Below are 17,093 nucleotides of genomic sequence, written 5' to 3' on the forward strand. Positions count from 1 at the left end.
GCAACCCACAGAGGTGTGTGATCTCTAGGGTTGTACTACTTATTCCAGGGGATATGGAGAAATTCCCCCCAAAACAGCTCGATTGCAATCCTACTTCCTAGCATGGTGCCTCACACAAAGTGAGTGATCAAGAAATGTTTAAGTCAATGGAAGCCAAGTTCAATTTGATTTCTTTCATATAAGTACTATAAATATTTCACACAAAATATTTTCATGTAAACACTAAATGTTAGTACTAAAAATACTTTCATGTTATTACTATATTTGTTAAATATTAGGGTTGTGGGGATTCGCTCTCCTCAAACTCCTCATCTACTCAGAAACGTGAGACTCACATTTCTGTGACTCATATGGCATAAGTCCAAGGCTGTCCCACAAATGACCAAGCAGCGACAGACCCACTGGCCCAACTCTCAGTCCAAGGCTGGGGACCCTGGCTCTTTGAAGAGAAGGTAGGTAGCCACAAATCCCCAAAGGAAACCAATACCGAATGTCAACTCCAGAAAAATCTGGGGTCGCTGTCCTCATCAAACCAGCAGCCAGCCCACATCCTTTCCTGCCACTTGAGTGTGTGGACACTCCTCTCCTACCCTTCCACCCAGAAATCCCCCTGGTGAAACTTCATCCTCCCAACCTGGCCAATGCCTTGAATAAAGCAGCAGGTGCCTTCGGACAGGACCATTGGGAAGCTGGTACGATGCCTATTTTTTCACCCCCTTTAAAAATAACCCCGCAGATTTTAAACTTCCTGCTTGGTAGGAAAAAATAGAATTTGTACTCAGCAATCACGTTGCACATTAGTTCCCATTACTGATGAGGCAGTGGGATAACAAGTGCCCTATGAAAGGACGTGCCTCCAAGTTTAGCTCCGAAAATGAAAAGACAATCTGTCTGCGTGAATAGGCAATTAAAAGAGATGCCCTGATGCCGTTGATGCGTTCTTTGGATGTTGCTGTTCAGAGTTAACCTCGGATGAGTTCTGAATTTTAATGCCACCTCGAACCTCTGGGATGAAGAGTTGCCGGGGGAGAGGGGGGTGGTGGTATGAAGGGGCTCTGCACTGGGCAGCGGATACTGCCCTTGGTCCTGTTGCTGCCGTTGGCTACTTGGTGACCTTGGACAGGCCTCTTCTCCACTCTGCACCTGTCTCTTCAACTCTAAATGAAAGTCTTTCCGAGCTGATGTTCTGTGAGCCTAGACTGGACATGTCACACTCTTCTTGCTACGCTCACGTATCAGAACCTTGTGGTAACACCATTTAGGGTGATAAAACATTCCAGATGGCATCCAGGAGGACTTAGGAAAAGGGAGCTCAGTGTACAATGTCTTTGGGGAAAAAAAAAAAAAAAAAAAAAACAAGAAACCCAGTAAAAGCCTTACGACAAGGCTCCAAGGATGTTTTATTACGAGGATGCATCTCACCAAATCATAGCCCCATGACCACCGTCTCCTTTTTGTTTTGTTCTTTTCACTTTTTGTTTTTAAATAATGACAGATTCATAGGAAGTTGCAAAGATAGTACAGAGAAGTCCTTGTACGCTTCACCCACTCCCCGTCAATGATTGCATCTTAAGGATCTCTAGTACAATATCAAAACCAGGAGCTTGACATTGGCAACAATGCATGTGTCCAGTTCGACGCCATTCTATCACATGTATAAATCCATTTTACCACCACCACAATCACTGTTCTACACCACAAAGGTGTCCCTGTGCTACCCCTTCCTAGTCACACCCACCCCCTTCCTGCTCTCATACAACCCAGCCCCTGGCAGCCACACAGATATGAGCTCCACCTCTATAGTTCTGTCAATTTGAGAATGTCCTATAAATGGAACTGTAGAGTAAGTGGCTTTCTTCACTCAGCACAATGCCCTTGAGATCCGTCCAAGGATGCTGCTGCGTGTATCGGGGGTCGGTTCCTTTTTCTTGCTGAGTTGTATTCCCCAGTGTCTCCTCTCCTTTTAATGAAATGCATGTGCATGTCAGGAAGTATGGCAGTGAGACAGCTTGGCTCTGGCAGCTGATTCTCCATCCATAGCTCCCAGAAAACAGTGACGTCTCTGAGAGCTGGACAGGACTTTCTCATCCTGCAGCATCCGGGGGCGACCGTTCTGTGCTGTTAGTCCAGCACTTCGGTGTCAGTGATGGGTCATGGAGGACCACTGCTCTCACTTGGTCTAAATGGTCTTTCAGCTGTGCAGTGAGGTCCTTCTACCATTGACTGACTTTTCCAGACATCTCACGGATGGTGTAGGGAAGTGCTTCTCAGACTCACTCTATATGCGCATCATTGGGGATCTGGTTGAAATGCAGGTTCTGATTAACTAGGGCTGGGTCAGGCTTGTGCTTCCACATTTCCAATAAGCATCTAGGCAGTGCTCATGATGCCCATCCAGGGACCACCCTTCCCATAGCAAAGGTGTCAAGGATGGAAGTCACAGATTCATCTCCAATCCTTTCTGCTGCCAGAATTCACCTGTGGCTCTCATCTTGTCACCTGCCTCTTTGGAATCTCAACCTTGTGGGTTGTTATGAGCCTTTCCTTTCATCCCAGACCATGAAGACATTTTAGGAATACATCTGGGGGGGAGGGTACCTGGGTGACTCAGTCGGTTGAGCATCCGACTTCAGCTCAGGTCATGATCTCACAGTTCATGGATTCGAGCCCCCCATCAGGCTCTGTACTGACTGACAGCTTGGAGCCTGGAGCCTGCTTCGGATTCTGTCTCCCTCTCTCTCTGCCCCTCCCCTGCTCATGCTTGCTCTCTCTCATTCTCTTTCTCAAAAATAAACATGAAAAAACTTTTAAAATAAATAAGGAATACATCTGGGGAAATCATTTCAAGTTCTATTTTCCTAGGTGGAGTGTTTATTATTCACACAAACCTAAGGAATTATTCACACACTCCACCTTCACTTTTCCTGGTCTGCTTTTAGTCCAGATCAAATGTATTTATTTCACGGGTGTTTACTGATGGCCTAGCATACATGTGGGACCCGCCTCCCCGTTATGACTTAAAGCACCCAACCTCTCCCGCTTTGGTTTTCATTTTCCCTACTGTGTTGGCCAGAGAAGCAAAGAAGAAAACTCTTGTTTATTGTAAGACTGTTTTTACGAGACTTCTTTCTGCACTCCCAAAGGCCTCCTGAGAGTGGCAGGGACACACAGGAGGATCAAGAAGGGACAATCAAAGACAGCTGTCTCTTCCACCTTCACGAAAATTACCTTGATGGTGGAATGGGATGAGTGAAGCATCTGGTTCGAAATGGCTGCTGGGTGACCTTGAGACTTGTCTGTCGTTTGCTGTGGGGAATGAGTGGGTGGCAAGAAGAAAGAGGGGCAGATTTTATCCATAATTACTCTTTCCTTGTCAAGGGAATGACTGCATTTCCAGTACTTCAAAGGAGTCACCCTCACACATTAAATATCGTTGGGGGACGCTCAGACATTGTTTTCTGTTGAACAAATAATAAGAAAATAATAAGAAAGTACATAAAGTCTTTTTTTCTAGAAATTCCTTAGACAAGGGAATGAATCTGTCTGTACTCCTGACATGTGATGGTTTCAACTGACCAGGGAGTTTAATGAAAATCAGCTATGTGATATCATTGCTTACAAGAGCTCATTTAGCTATAGACTACATTAATAGGAGCATGATCACTAGAATAAGGAGGTGATGGTGCTCCTCTCTGCACTGCAGAGATCCCTCCTGGAGTGGTACATTCGGTTTAGGGCCTGTATGAGTCAGGGTTCCCAGCAGCAAGCAACTCTGGCTAATTTAAGAAGAAAGGGGATTTATTCAAAGATATTAGACAACTCATACAATTGTTGATGGGCTAGAGAAATCATGTTAAAGGCAGAGCGTTAGCTGGTTAAGCATCTGACTCTTGATTTCTGCTCAGGTCATGATCTCATGGTTCGTGAGATAGGGTCCTGATCAGGCTCCACGCTAACAGTGTGGAGCTTGCCTGGGATTCTCTCTCTCCCTCTCTTTCTGCCCCTCCCCCGCTCACGATCTCTTGATCTCCCTCTCAAAATAAAGAAACTTAAAAAAAAAAAAAAAAATTCAAATAAAGGCAGGGCTTTTAGGAATAACTTACAAGCCATGACACAGGAAAGGCCTGATAAAGTCACTGCTGCCACCAAATGCTACGAAAGCAGAAATCCATGATGGCAGCTCCACAGTGACCAGGAACTTGATTTCCGTGACTGCTCCTGCCACAAGCACCAACACCATTCCTGCCTCAGAAATTCAACCTGCCACAAAGAGCGATGCCTCCACCTCCACTTGCACCACGAAGTGGAAGCTTCCATTCCTTCACCGTGCTGCTTCTCAATCAGAGTTTCATTCCCGTACATCCGATTGGCAGAACCTCAGTCACGTGACTGTGCTTAGTTGTGGGCGTGGCTGGGGGCTTCGGTTCTTATTGTTGCATTAGGGAGACAGGACAAATACCACGGCATTCCTATGGAGAAAGAGGAGGGGTAGCCATGAACTTGACAGATGTCCCCTACACTGGATGAAGGTCACTGACTCATCAGAAGAAAATAACCAGAGAGGTTTTGTAGATAAGAATTAGCCTCACTCAGTATGGCTGCAGGGATTAGAGCTGTTCTAATGATGCACTCTTCAACGATTCAGATTTCATCAAAGCATAAATAAGAACGTTTAAAAGTCAGAGCAAAGCCTTCCAAAGATGGAATGAGATGACACAGGGGTAGTGAGTTCCCCACCACAGGAAGCATTCAATAAAAACACTGGCCAACCACTTGATAGAGATTCAAGCAATAAATGCGGGGGTGGGGGGTAGAATTTGAAGGTCCTTACAACTCAGATATTGTCATTATCAGTTCTCTCCCTCTGATATTAATCCATCTATTTGGCCTCAGAAAACCAATCAATCTTGATATAGAATTTGTGATGACCTCCTTACGTAGAATTTGTGATGACCTTCCTGCCTTCATTTTTTGCCACTGCTGCATTTTATTAAAGCCTGCCACCCCATTTATCCTCATCATGTTAGTGAGGCAGCTGATCAATTCACTACTCTTACTTATCGAATACAGGAGGAAGAGAAATGGTCTACAAAACCTCACCAGCTGGGGGAGAGAAAAAGTAGCTAGGAGCAATTCAGTTACTGAAAAATGGGACTTCTTTTTATAAAGGCAAAAAAAAAAATGGATTTCAGTAAAGCAATCAAGTTAGGGAAGGGCCATTTCTGACAGTAGAATGAAACCCAGGTATGTGAAATTGCACATGTCAACCCTGCATCCGTTGTGCATTTTTTAAACCAGACTCGACAGAGAAAAACCGTGAGTCGTGCACTAGTTTGGCCACAGGTGCCTGGTGAGTGAGCCCCTCCCTTCCAGCCTCTGTCTTCCCTCCTATAGAATGGGGATGTCACTGCGTTGCCACAGCAGGTGGGAGAGAGGAGGCGTGGTTGAAGCCATGTGAGAGGGAGGGCTGTGTCAAAACGCAGCACATCTTGTTCACCAGGCAGGGAGAAGCAGGAGGGAAGCTGGGTTTGCTCCTGCCCTGGGGCGACTGCCACCAGTCTCAAGGCTGATTGGCTTACCCCACCTCAGCCTTACCGGCAGCCTCAGGTCCCCGGAGGCCAGCAGAGGTTCTGTCAGCATCCTGCCCACGGCAGCCGAACAGCTCCCCTTCTACCACACTAGGGTCCAGTTTAATTCATGAGACTCCCTCGACAGCCTCACTCCCTGCAGCCCCAGGGACCCCAGCCCTTTGTTCATCTCCTGCTCTGAGCTCTCCGGTAGGGAATTCTACTAGGTGACTGTCAGCCGGCTGCCACATCTCATCCCAGAGGCAATGGAAACAGTGCCGAGCATCACACCTCTGTGTGCTGCTTCGAGATGCTTCTCTGACTGAAATGTCATTTCCAGTCCCTCTTTTACATCGATGAGTGCAGAAATTGGCAGGGAAGGACAGGGTCGGCTGTAGAGAATGATATCTTGACAGATGAAGGCCCGCCACAGCTCAATCCTGTACATACCTGCTGTGGAAAGACACCCTGCAGTGTATACAAATATGAAAACAAGTAAAATCCAACATTGCTCTGACTCGGACATCACAGTGAGAACTAACGTTTATTGAGCATCTATCATGTGGTAGCCACTGTACCCAGCGCTTTGTATGCATTATTATCTCCATCCTCTTCTATGATAGGGATTTGTATTCCCATTTTACAGATAGGGCAGCTGAGGTGCAGACGGCAAGGCGAAAAGTAAATGCAGTGCTGGGATTGAGTGCAGACTGTGTTAGCTTGACTAATGAGCAAGCTCTAACCCTTCACCATCCTCTTTGTTTAAAATGCCTCCTTTTGGGACACCTGGCTGGCTCCGTCCATGGAGCATGTGAATCCTGATCTCAGGGTTGTGGGTTCGAATCCCACATTGGGTGTAGAGATTGTTTAAAAATAAAATCTGAAAAAGGAAGACAAGAATTTTAATTAAAAAAACAAATAAGATGCTTCCTTTCCAGGGAGGTGGGGGAATGAAATGCTTTTCTCCTCTCTGCTGCTTTAAAAAAAAATGACCATTCAGACACATATTCAGAAGAGGAAGAAAAGCTTTCCGGGCTCAGGGGAAGGTTAATCGTGCGCATCCGTGGTGAGCTGTTATGCCAAGGTCAGCTTCCTCTACATGCAGTTTTGTGTGTGCGTGAGTTTTGTTTGGGCGAGACAGGGGTGTTGAGTTCAGTTCAGATGGGCCAATATTTAATGGGTCTTGACTGTCACTGGGGACAGAGGTAACTGGGTCCCTCGAGGGGACCTGACACACAGACACACAGACACAGCCTGGGGACAGACTTGCTGCCTGGCCGACTCCTGGTGTGAAGTGACCACCACCCCTACCACCACCCCCACACCTCTTTGGCAGATGGGCCCTGATTGTCAAGGTCATGCTCAGTGAGGCCAGGAGTCAGACAGGAGACACGTTTGGTCCATCGCGCCTCTGAGTCCACATGTTTCCTGTCTCAGGTTTTTCGCTTTTATGGGGCCAAGTTCCCACCAGCCTGGGTCCCTCAGTTTTGCTGATAAGTAGAGACAGCCTCAGGGGGAGGTTTCCTAATGGCTGAGTTTGCCCGCAAACAGCAGCTCAGTGATGGGCATCACTGAACCAGGGACACACACACCTAGGGGGCATCTCCTGGCCTCCCAGATCCGTGCTCTGTCAACCCGGGATGCAGGGAGAAGAATTAACACAACCACAGGGAATAATCTGAATGTGGAAGTTTTGTGTTTCAGTCCCTTGTTAGAGCTGAGAAGGACCTCAAACAGTCAACAACTTCATAGAGCATTTTTTTAATTTATTTATTTTGAGAGAGCACACACGTGCTCACATGCATGTGAGCAGGGGAGGGGCAGAGAGAGGGAGAGAGAATCCCAAGCAAGCTCTGCCCTATCAGCACAGAGCCCTGCGCGGGGCTCAAACTCATGGACCATGAGATCATGACCTGAGCTGAAACCAAGAGTCGGATGTTTAACCAACTGAGCCACCCAGGCGCCCCCATCCAGCTTTTTAAAAGAGGAAAGGCCCCCAGAGCCTGCAAAGCGAGGCCTCCCTCATTCGCTCCTGAGGGGGAAGAAGGTGAACCCCGTGGCCTCTGCCTGCAGTGCATGGACCCGGCTTCTTCTAGCGGCCTCCCCACAGAGGACAAGATGTTCGTTTGCTTTCTCCTGCCACAGTGCTAGAGAAACAAATTTCACTTTCAGCTGCAACCTTCCAGAAGCACAAAAATAAGCCACCAGAAAGTCCTCAAGCTCAGGACCCTCAGTTTTTCCAGGGTTGTCGGGTTGTGTTTTCTTTAATGAGCCAGTTTGAGCTGCAACCCGGTTCTGTTTGCTCCCGTCTCAGACTATGCACACAGCATCTTCACCTTCCGTGGGTATGTTCAAGGGAGCAGAGCACAGGAGAAGACTGAGAAAGCCCGGGACAGACCTGGGTTGTGTTTTGTTTTGTGTTCGTAAAACCAGGAGATAGGTAGCTAGCTCTGGTGTCGTCGAGGCAGCGGGAAGTCAGGACATTGAACAACATACGGTCTGGGCCATGGATTTGGAGGGTCGGCCATGTGGCTTTCGGGAGCGTCAGACTTGAGGAAGACCGTCTGGCCTTGTTTAGAATCTGTCGTGTGGGGGTCGCTTCCCTGCACCGATGTCACATACGCACGTGTTAAAGCCGAGTAGTAGGCAGCCGGTAGGTCGGATGGGACACGAACTGAGTTCTCTGATTGGGTAAAGTCCTTTAAACTGTCCAGCGAAGAAGCTACAGCCCAGCTGCTGCTCCTTCTGGGGCCTCTTCTGTTTCAAAGAAGAGAAACAGCCCAGCAGAGACTTGAATCCTGGCTCAGGAACCAAGCACCAGCCCCACGTCTCAGAGGCCCTCGCTGTTGTTGGCACCTGGGGGCAAGGCAGGCACTCTCTCTGCTCCACCGCCACTCCTCCATCCATGTAAGCATCCGTGGCCTTTCCTAAGAGATGTGCTCTGCTCCCTTGCTCCTCAAAGTGGGGTCCACAGACAGCAGCATCGACCTCCCTGGGAGTTTGTTGGGAAGGGAGAATCTCACCCCCTCCCCCAGACCTCCTGCCCTGGAATCTGTATTTTAACCGGAGGCCCAGATGACTGCTGAGCACACGGAGGGTCTGAGAAAGGCTGTGACTGCCATAGGCCCTTCTGTCTCCTAAGGACACTGAAAACATGCCTGAAAAGAGGATCAGGACCCAGGGAGAAGCGGGGTGGGCTGTGGGGGAAGATCCTTAGGCTGTTTTGTGCATTAGGCCATAATGAGTCATTTTAAGACTGCCATGTTCTCTGAGAGTTTCAGAGACTCAATTGTGCATTCTTCTCCTGCCAACAATTTCTCCCCTGACTAGACGTGGGAGGTGTTTCTCCAGCTGCCGGTGAATGTCTGGTGAATTACCTTACCCTCTGCCGCTTCTTTCCTGCTGTCTCTCACCAGGGGGGACGTTGTGTCAAAAGCTTTGGAACGGTGTGTCCGCAATCACTATTTCCAGCCACCTGTTTCTGCTGACAACTTTAGGAATTAGCTTCTTTATCAAGCACTAGATAAAAATCATTCCACTCTTTATCAAGCATTAGATGAAAGTCATTCCACTCTGGAGGAAAATGTTAACAGAAAGCTAACAGAAAGTTAAGGGCTGTTTGTAAAACCACATACACTCGGGTCCGGTGTGCCAAAAGCAGCTTGTGTCCCAAGTGAGACAGACAGGCCACGACGGGCAGGAATAGAGAAGAGGGTAGACAGAAAGAATTGTGAAGGCTTGAAAAACGATGTTTGAATGGTACATGGAGGGGACCATGTGGCAGTCTGAGATGGCTTTCTCAGAAATGTCTTTGAGAGCATGAAGGTTATAAGAAAAAACTGTGATTTTTACAGAGTGCCCCAAACTCCTAGGACTTCAGTCCTTAGGTTCTGTCTCTACATCCCTATTAATGAAACGTGACCTTTTCATCCCAAGGAGACCAAGGCTTTACCTACAATGCAGCATAGAGAAGGAGAATTGATCAATTATCTAGATAATTCAAGGCCAACCTCCCACCTCAGCTACCTCTCTGTACACAAACCATCATCATGGCCTTCAGCAAAAATATCTGACCAGGGGCACTAACCACATGACTAGGACTTGGTTTAGCAAGCCACCTGCCTTGTGCGGGGGGGAGGGGGAAGGATTTTGCCCCCAGAGCCATTTAGCAGCGTCTGGAGACATTTGTAGTTGTCACAACCGAGGGAGAGAGATGCTACTGGCATCTAGTGGGCAGAGGCCGGGAAGCTGTTAAACATCCTACAGTGCATAGGAGAAGCTCTGGCTCACAGAATTACCCTGTCCCGAGTGTCAGCAGGGCCAAGGCTGAGAAGCTCTGTTCTGGGGAGATGGGTTTGGGTCTCCAGTCACTGCTCAGCACGGTGGTTTGGAAGGAATTTGGGTCAGCATTTCTTCCCCATAGTTTCCTGGATCACAGGAAAGTCAACACAGTCTCTAGCGATGAGCTCAGATTCTCCTCCTCCCGGAGCCAAGTCCAGCCGCATCCAGCTGGGTCATCATGGGCCTCCTCAGACAGCAGAGCCCGCTTTATATTTTCATCTTCCAGGGGATTTCCGAGATTTACTCTTTTGCCAGCCTTCGTACTTTGGCATAGAGCACGGCCTCTGGGAGGTCAGGAGAAACCCACCAAGGTCACATCTATTTTGGAAGCTCCAGGTATAAAAATGAAGAAAGGCAAGAATAAGATTATAAAAATTTCAATTTGTTTTAAATATTTGCAAATGAGAAATTAATACTTCCACCCCCAAATAATGGAATCAATATATTTGTACAATATAACTGCAGTATCTATAAATTTCATATATTAATTCATAGTGCCCTACAGGCAGGGTGGTCCTGTAATGGGATTCAACCCGGAAAGGGCACAGTGAAAGCTTTCCTTTTTGCAGTCCCACCAGTGTGTCCCTGTGACTATGAACAGGGCTTACTTGGAATAATATTAAAGATCTAAACGTACAGCTATCTGAGGCTATGTCAGAAGGAGCAGCGAAAGTCCAAAGGCAAGGCGTAGTAGTTAAAACACAGAAATACTTATATATTTTTATATATGTGTAACTATGTACTTATAGTTAAAACATACAAATACTTATTGGATGTTCTTGTCCTGGGTAGTATTATAAGCGTGTGTGTGTGTGCATGATATATAATATATATAATCTAAATATACATATACAGGGCACCTGGGTGGCTCAGTCGGTTGAGCGTCCGACTTTGGCTCAGGTCATGATCTCACAGTTCATGGGTTCGAGCCCCGCGTCGGGCTCTGTGCTGACAGCTCGGAGCCTGGAGCCTGCTTCGGATTCTGTGTCTCCCTCTCTCTCTCTGCTCCTCCCCCACTCATGCTCTGTCTCTCTCTCAAAAAAAAAAAAAAAAAAACATTAAAAAAAATTTTTAAATATACATATACATACACACACGTATACGTGATCTCAGTACTTTGTTGTTGTTAATCCCATTGGACAGATGGGAAAACCCAAATGGAGAGAAATGAAGCCATGCCCAAGGTCACATACCTTATAACTAGATATGTGAGTGGAATCGGTCATGTAAGTAAACTTAGGCAGTTGGATTCCAGAGACCACACCTGTAACTCTGTGGATATACAGCCTCTCAAAAAGAGAGACACAGGTTCAAGAAGATGTGTGCGTAGCACCATAAAAGGGCTTTAGAAAGCATCTAGAGGAGATGCAGTGCCAACAGGACAGGTGTTAGAATCATATGGCTCTGAATTCAAATTCTGGTTTGGACCCTTCACTGTGAGTCCTGGGCTCCTTAATTTAAAGCCACTTTCCTCAGCTGCAGTGTGGTGTCCCCATATGTCCAATGAGACTGTGGTGGGATCTGTGCATTATCCCAGGAGCACAAGAGGCACACAGTGTTGTGATGATAAAACCGAAGCTCAGAGAGAGCAAGTGTGTTGCCCAAGGCCACACAGCAAAGTACTGACGGGCCTCTGAATACCTGGCCTAGTGTTCCTTACACATCAGCTGCTCTAAGCGACTTCATCTATCTGGCCCCCTCCATCCCCTAAGTGTCTTTCTCAAATCGCCCATTTCAGAGCTCCAGATAGGCTCCTCTCACCTGCAGGGCTATGCTGTCATACTTGGTGATCTGTGCCAAACTGGATGAATGGGAGTAAGTAATCATAGAAGCTACACAGTTCAAAAAACGTGGGGAAAGGGGCGCCTGGGTGGCTCAGTTGGTTAAGCTCCCGACTCTCGATTTCGGCTCAAGTCATGATCACCCATCTTGTGAGATCAAGCCCCAAGTCAAGCTCTATGCTGACAACATGGAACCTGCTTGGGATGCTCTCTCTCCCTGTCTCTTTGCCCACGCGCCAGCCCCCCACAAACACACACCGTGATTGCTCGCTCATTCTCTCTCTCTCTCTCTCAAAATAAATAAATAAATAAGCATCAAAAAAAAAAAAAGTGGGGAAAAATGTTTAAATTCCAAACATAATCCACTAGGTGGAGCCACACTGCTGCATTCAAGGAGGCCCAAACTTCTAGATAAGCGTGAATTTGGCACTTAAGTGAGGGACTGAGGTTTCACTCATTCACTCAGTCATTCATTCATTCAGTAAATATCTACTAAGCACCTACTCTGTGTTACGCACGATGATACAACATAAACACTGTAGCTATGGACTACAGTGCTTAGCTAATGGACTACAGTGCTTAGCTATGGACTACAGCTAATTAGAACCTGACAATTTCTCTGCTTCTGTAATGAATCTCATAGCCAGGCAACAACTTGATCCTTCCATTCACTCCATTGTGATCAGGGGACCAGTGATGTCATTCTCCCACTTCTTCCTAAAATATTTATTTGGCATGGATTCTCCACCAGGCTCTGGGAACCGTAAGGGAGATCAGACACAGTCTAATGGAAGAGGCAGGCATGTGGCTAGTGTGTGGTCAGCATGGCCTGTAGGATGACTGATACTTGCAAAGGCTGGCTGGAGTTGCCCAGAACTCATCTTCAACATCCTTTAACATAAACTCATGTCCTTTCTCCTTGGGCATCCTGAAGGGGGAGATCAAAACCTTTGATCCTTTCTCTGCTTCTTGTCAATAAATGGCTCCAATTTGCTGTCCCCCTCCCTTCAGAAATCTCTGTTAGTGCCACCCAAGTGAGGCTTGAAATGGCAAGAATGAAACTGACTTCATTACAAGTGGATTACACGAAAGCGTGCACTCTTCCCTAGGCACACATTTCTGCCTCCCCTTCCAAGAGAGTCTGCATGGGTGTAGATGGAACCACATAGACCAATATTGCCAAGAGAGTCTGCATGGGTGTAGATGGAACCACATAGACCAATATTGAGAGGCCCGGGCTCTGAGCCCAACATGACGCGTGGTCGTGAATCAGTCACATCCTTTTTCTGGCCTCAGTCTTCTCGTCTGCGGTAGCCTAAATATGGGCATCAGTTAATTACAGACCTTCCCAGCAGGAGATGGTGTCTTTCCCCACTTGCCTCGACCCCAGAGTCAGCCATCCTCCAATCCACACCTCATCATCTCCCCTGGATTAGCCATAAGGAGCCTGCCAGTGGTTCTCCCGCAGTCACTCTGCCCCCAATATATGTGCATTTCATGCAGGAGATCAAATGACACGAAAACATAAGTCCTTCATCTGCCACATACCCCTAATCACCTTCCTTCCCACGAACTGCAAGATTGGGCACCGTCTGGCTCCCCGCCACCTCTCTGCTTGTCTTACCCTTGTTCACACTGTGCCAGCCTCAAGTCTGGGACTGTGACCCGAGGACCACACAGCTCGTCATCTCTAGAGAGACTGGAGCCGAAAATCAAGACAGAACCTGAGCCAGAAAGCTTATGAAGTTTCACTTCAAGATAAACACTGAAGTGGTACCCAGGAGCTAGGGGAGACAGGAAACTACTCCTGGAACCTGGCGGAGAAAAGTTTTTCTAAGAGGAGGAGATGGGGGTGGCATGAAGGAGCAGAGAACTGCAGAAACGCTGTTTCTGGTGGAAGCTAAATGGTCAGAAACCTCAGCTGTTGCCCCGTAGCTAGACGGTGAACAGGTGAGTGAGTCCCCAATCAGGTTGGTGTGACCACATTTGCTTGCACATCTTATTTGGTTTTCCCTGAACTTACAGGTCTGATCCTCTGTGAGAGTCTAAACTCCTGTGACACGTTCTCCTTCGTAGCTCCCTGTCTTCCTGAACAGAACTCTGCACAAAGATGGCAGGGACAACGTTTGCTGAGCGTTGTGAGCCACAATCCTTCTCGCCAGCCACGCCTGGTAGCAGCACCCCAATTTTCTTCTAGGGCGTGCTCCCTTCCCCACCTTCACCCCTGTGCTCCACATAAGGGCCGATTCCCTCCCTGGCTCCAGAGCTGGACACATGGCTCAGAGCTAGCCAGGCAAAACATCCCTTTCTCCTGACCACACTTACTGGTTCAGGAATGGGCAAGTGACCATTCCAGAACCGAGGAGACAAAGGAGACAGAGGTGGGGATAAAGACAAGTGCTCTTCTGCTAAGGCTGCAAGACATAAGGACGCTGCAGGTTTTAAGGTGCTGAAGGCCTAGAATTAGCCAACACAGTGGAAAACGGAGACAGAAGATGGGAGAGGTCAAGTCCTGCTGACATGGTTTAAGCCCCTGGATCCAGCTGAGTCAGAAGCCGTTTGTGTCACTGGATTCTTGAATTATATGAGCATATAATTTCCATTTCTTGCCTAAGACAATTAGAATTACTTGTCACTTGCATCCAAAACAGTCCTGACGAATGAATGAATGAATGAATCAATGAATCTACCAGAAAACTTTGGCACAGAGGAAAGATTCTGCGCTGGGAGCCAAGACAGTGTCTCGCCATTTACTGTGTGATGCTGGGAAAGTTGCCTGATGACTCTGGACTTCAGCTTAGAACTCTGAAACCATTAATTTATCCAACAAATATTCACTGGCATTAATTGTGCCAGACACCATGCTAGGTGTTGACTCTTCTGTGGTAAGTTTCCTGTTCTCATGAAAATGGAAATGAAGTTCACTCCTAGAAAAGAAAATTTACATTTTGCATACCTGACTTTGTAAAAATCTGTTTGTGGCACAAGCCTCTAGCACTTGGTAACTGGTAAGGGTTATTATTCTTTCCACTCCTCATCAGCTACTATCGTGGGGTGAGCTGGAGGAGGGGCGAGAAACAGGGCCTAGTACAATGGGGAGGAGGGCACCCAGACTTCACTTCCCTCCCAGAACTCACAGCCAATTGGATATAATGTTTATGAGCCTAATTACACATGGCACCGAGCTAGAGAGTGTATAAGAGCCTTGCTTGGGCCTAGGTCCGATCCTTTGGGACTTTTAGCTCTAAGAATAGTCAACATGCATTTTTTCTGGCCTCTGGCAAAGAGACTTTTTTGAGTCAAATATGCTCATCAGTGTTCCCAAGAATCAGGCTTGGAAACAGAGGTACTTAAGCTCCATTGCTTTCATTTCTTGTTACAAAGAATTAATGACAGGGCGCCTAGGTGGCTCAGTTGGTTAAGCATCCAACTCTTGATTTTGGCTCAGGTCACGAACGTGAGATCAAGCCCCAAGATGGGCTCTGTGCTGACAGCATGGAGCCTGCTTGGGACTCTCTCTCTCTCTCTCTCTCTCTCTCTCTGCCCCTCCCCCACTTGCTCACACACAAGTGCGTTCCCTCTCTCTCTCTCTCTCAAAATAAATAAATAAACTTAAAAAAAAACCCAAAGAATTAATAATGCCAACCACAGTTGGATTATTTTTGAAGGGAATTCACAACTTGGGTTGAAGTGGCAGAATGTCAGGCTTAAATAAGCCCAGTATATGAGTGTAAGCTTAGCAGGCCAAAAATAACCCGAGACCTAGTCCACCTTCTGTGATTTAATTTGCTCATTCGCTTAACAAATATTTACCAAGTGCCCACTCTGCACCAAACACCATCATACAGCAGCAGCTGGCTCCTAAGAGGGCAGCCCCCAGAGGGAATAGATCCAGAAGCAAATATTCAAACATAAACCCATTCCTTGTATTCCCATGCACACACCTGACTGAGCCCAGCCAAGTGTTAATAAATCAGCCTCTACTAATAAATCAGTGCATGTGCCCTATCCTAAATATAGCACAGGTTCTTGCCTGTTCGTTATTATTGCTGCATTTAAAAAACCTCAAAATTTAGTGGTTTGGTACTCGATGCCACGGAATAGTACACTTAAAAAAGGTTAAAATGGTATTTTACCATAATAAAAAACCTAGGGAAGGATAAAAAAAAAAAACTTAACACTTTGAAACAACTATTTAAGCTCACGGATTCTGGGGGTCAGAACTTTGGGTGGGGCCCAGTGGGGCCAGCTGATTTCTGCTCCATGGTGTCTGGGTCTCAGCTAGGAAAACTTGAAGGCTGTGGGTGAATCAGTGGCTGGGTGCTGGCATCATCTGAAGGCTCTGACATTTACATGTCTGGGTTGACTCAAAAACTAGGGACTGTCTATTGGAGCACCCAAATATGGCCTCTTCATCTGTGGCTTTCTCACAGCATAGTGGCCTCAGGGTAGTGAAACTTTTATAGGATAGCTCAGAGCACCTAACATGAGTATTTCCAAAAAAGGGAGGAAGGAAAGGCAAAACCTTTATCCATTTATGGCCTAACCTTGGACATGTCACTACCGTCATACTCTATTGCTCAAAGCAACCATAAAACTACCCAGATTCAAGGTTAGGAGATGGGTAAGAATTAGACTCCGTGTTTTGATGGGGGACTATCCAAATTACATTGTAGGAAAACACGTGTGAAGGAAGATATTGTTGCATCCATTTCTGGAAAAATACAATCTGCCAAATCACCTTTTTAAATGGGTCAAAAGCAAAGAAATCACAGAAGAATCAGTTTAGAGAAATAGCAGTGGAAGAGGCCTTAATGAATACATAGTCTGAGAAATGAAGTCCTGAGAGGATCTCTCCTCAGGCTGGTAGAGCACCCAGGGCATTAGGCTGAGTGGAGAGAGATGGTCCTGTCTAGTTGCAATTCTATCATCAATTCCCAACTGTGTGTAATCTCAGGCTAGTAAGGCTTTTCACCCCCGAGAACTCTAACTTCCTCATCTTTAAAATGGAGGTAATTCTTGATCACGTTTCATCAGTGTTGTTGTGAGAACCAAGTAAAATATTTTATGTGAAGACAAGTAGGTTGCAAAAATGCCCACAAATTGACCCCCAGGTGGACAGCCCACTTTAGCAATGCAACAGGTGAAGGCCATGTATTTCCCGTTTATCTTTGCCACCTCTCTCTCCAATTGCAGCCCCTCTCCTGGTTTTGCTTGCCCATCTCAGAGATAGGAGCGGCAGATGGAAGCTCACAGAGGGCAAATGACCTAAACAGAGTCACACAGCCCACAAAGGTCAAAACCCAGATTGTTCTGGGATGCGAAGACTTGCCATCTGACAGTGCCCCAGCCCCTGACATTTTCTACAACAGGTGACTCTCACTTTAGCTGAGAAACATGACAC

This window comes from Panthera leo, chromosome B4, assembly GCF_018350215.1.
Source record: "Panthera leo isolate Ple1 chromosome B4, P.leo_Ple1_pat1.1, whole genome shotgun sequence".
In the NCBI taxonomy this organism is placed as follows: Eukaryota; Metazoa; Chordata; class Mammalia; order Carnivora; family Felidae; genus Panthera; species Panthera leo.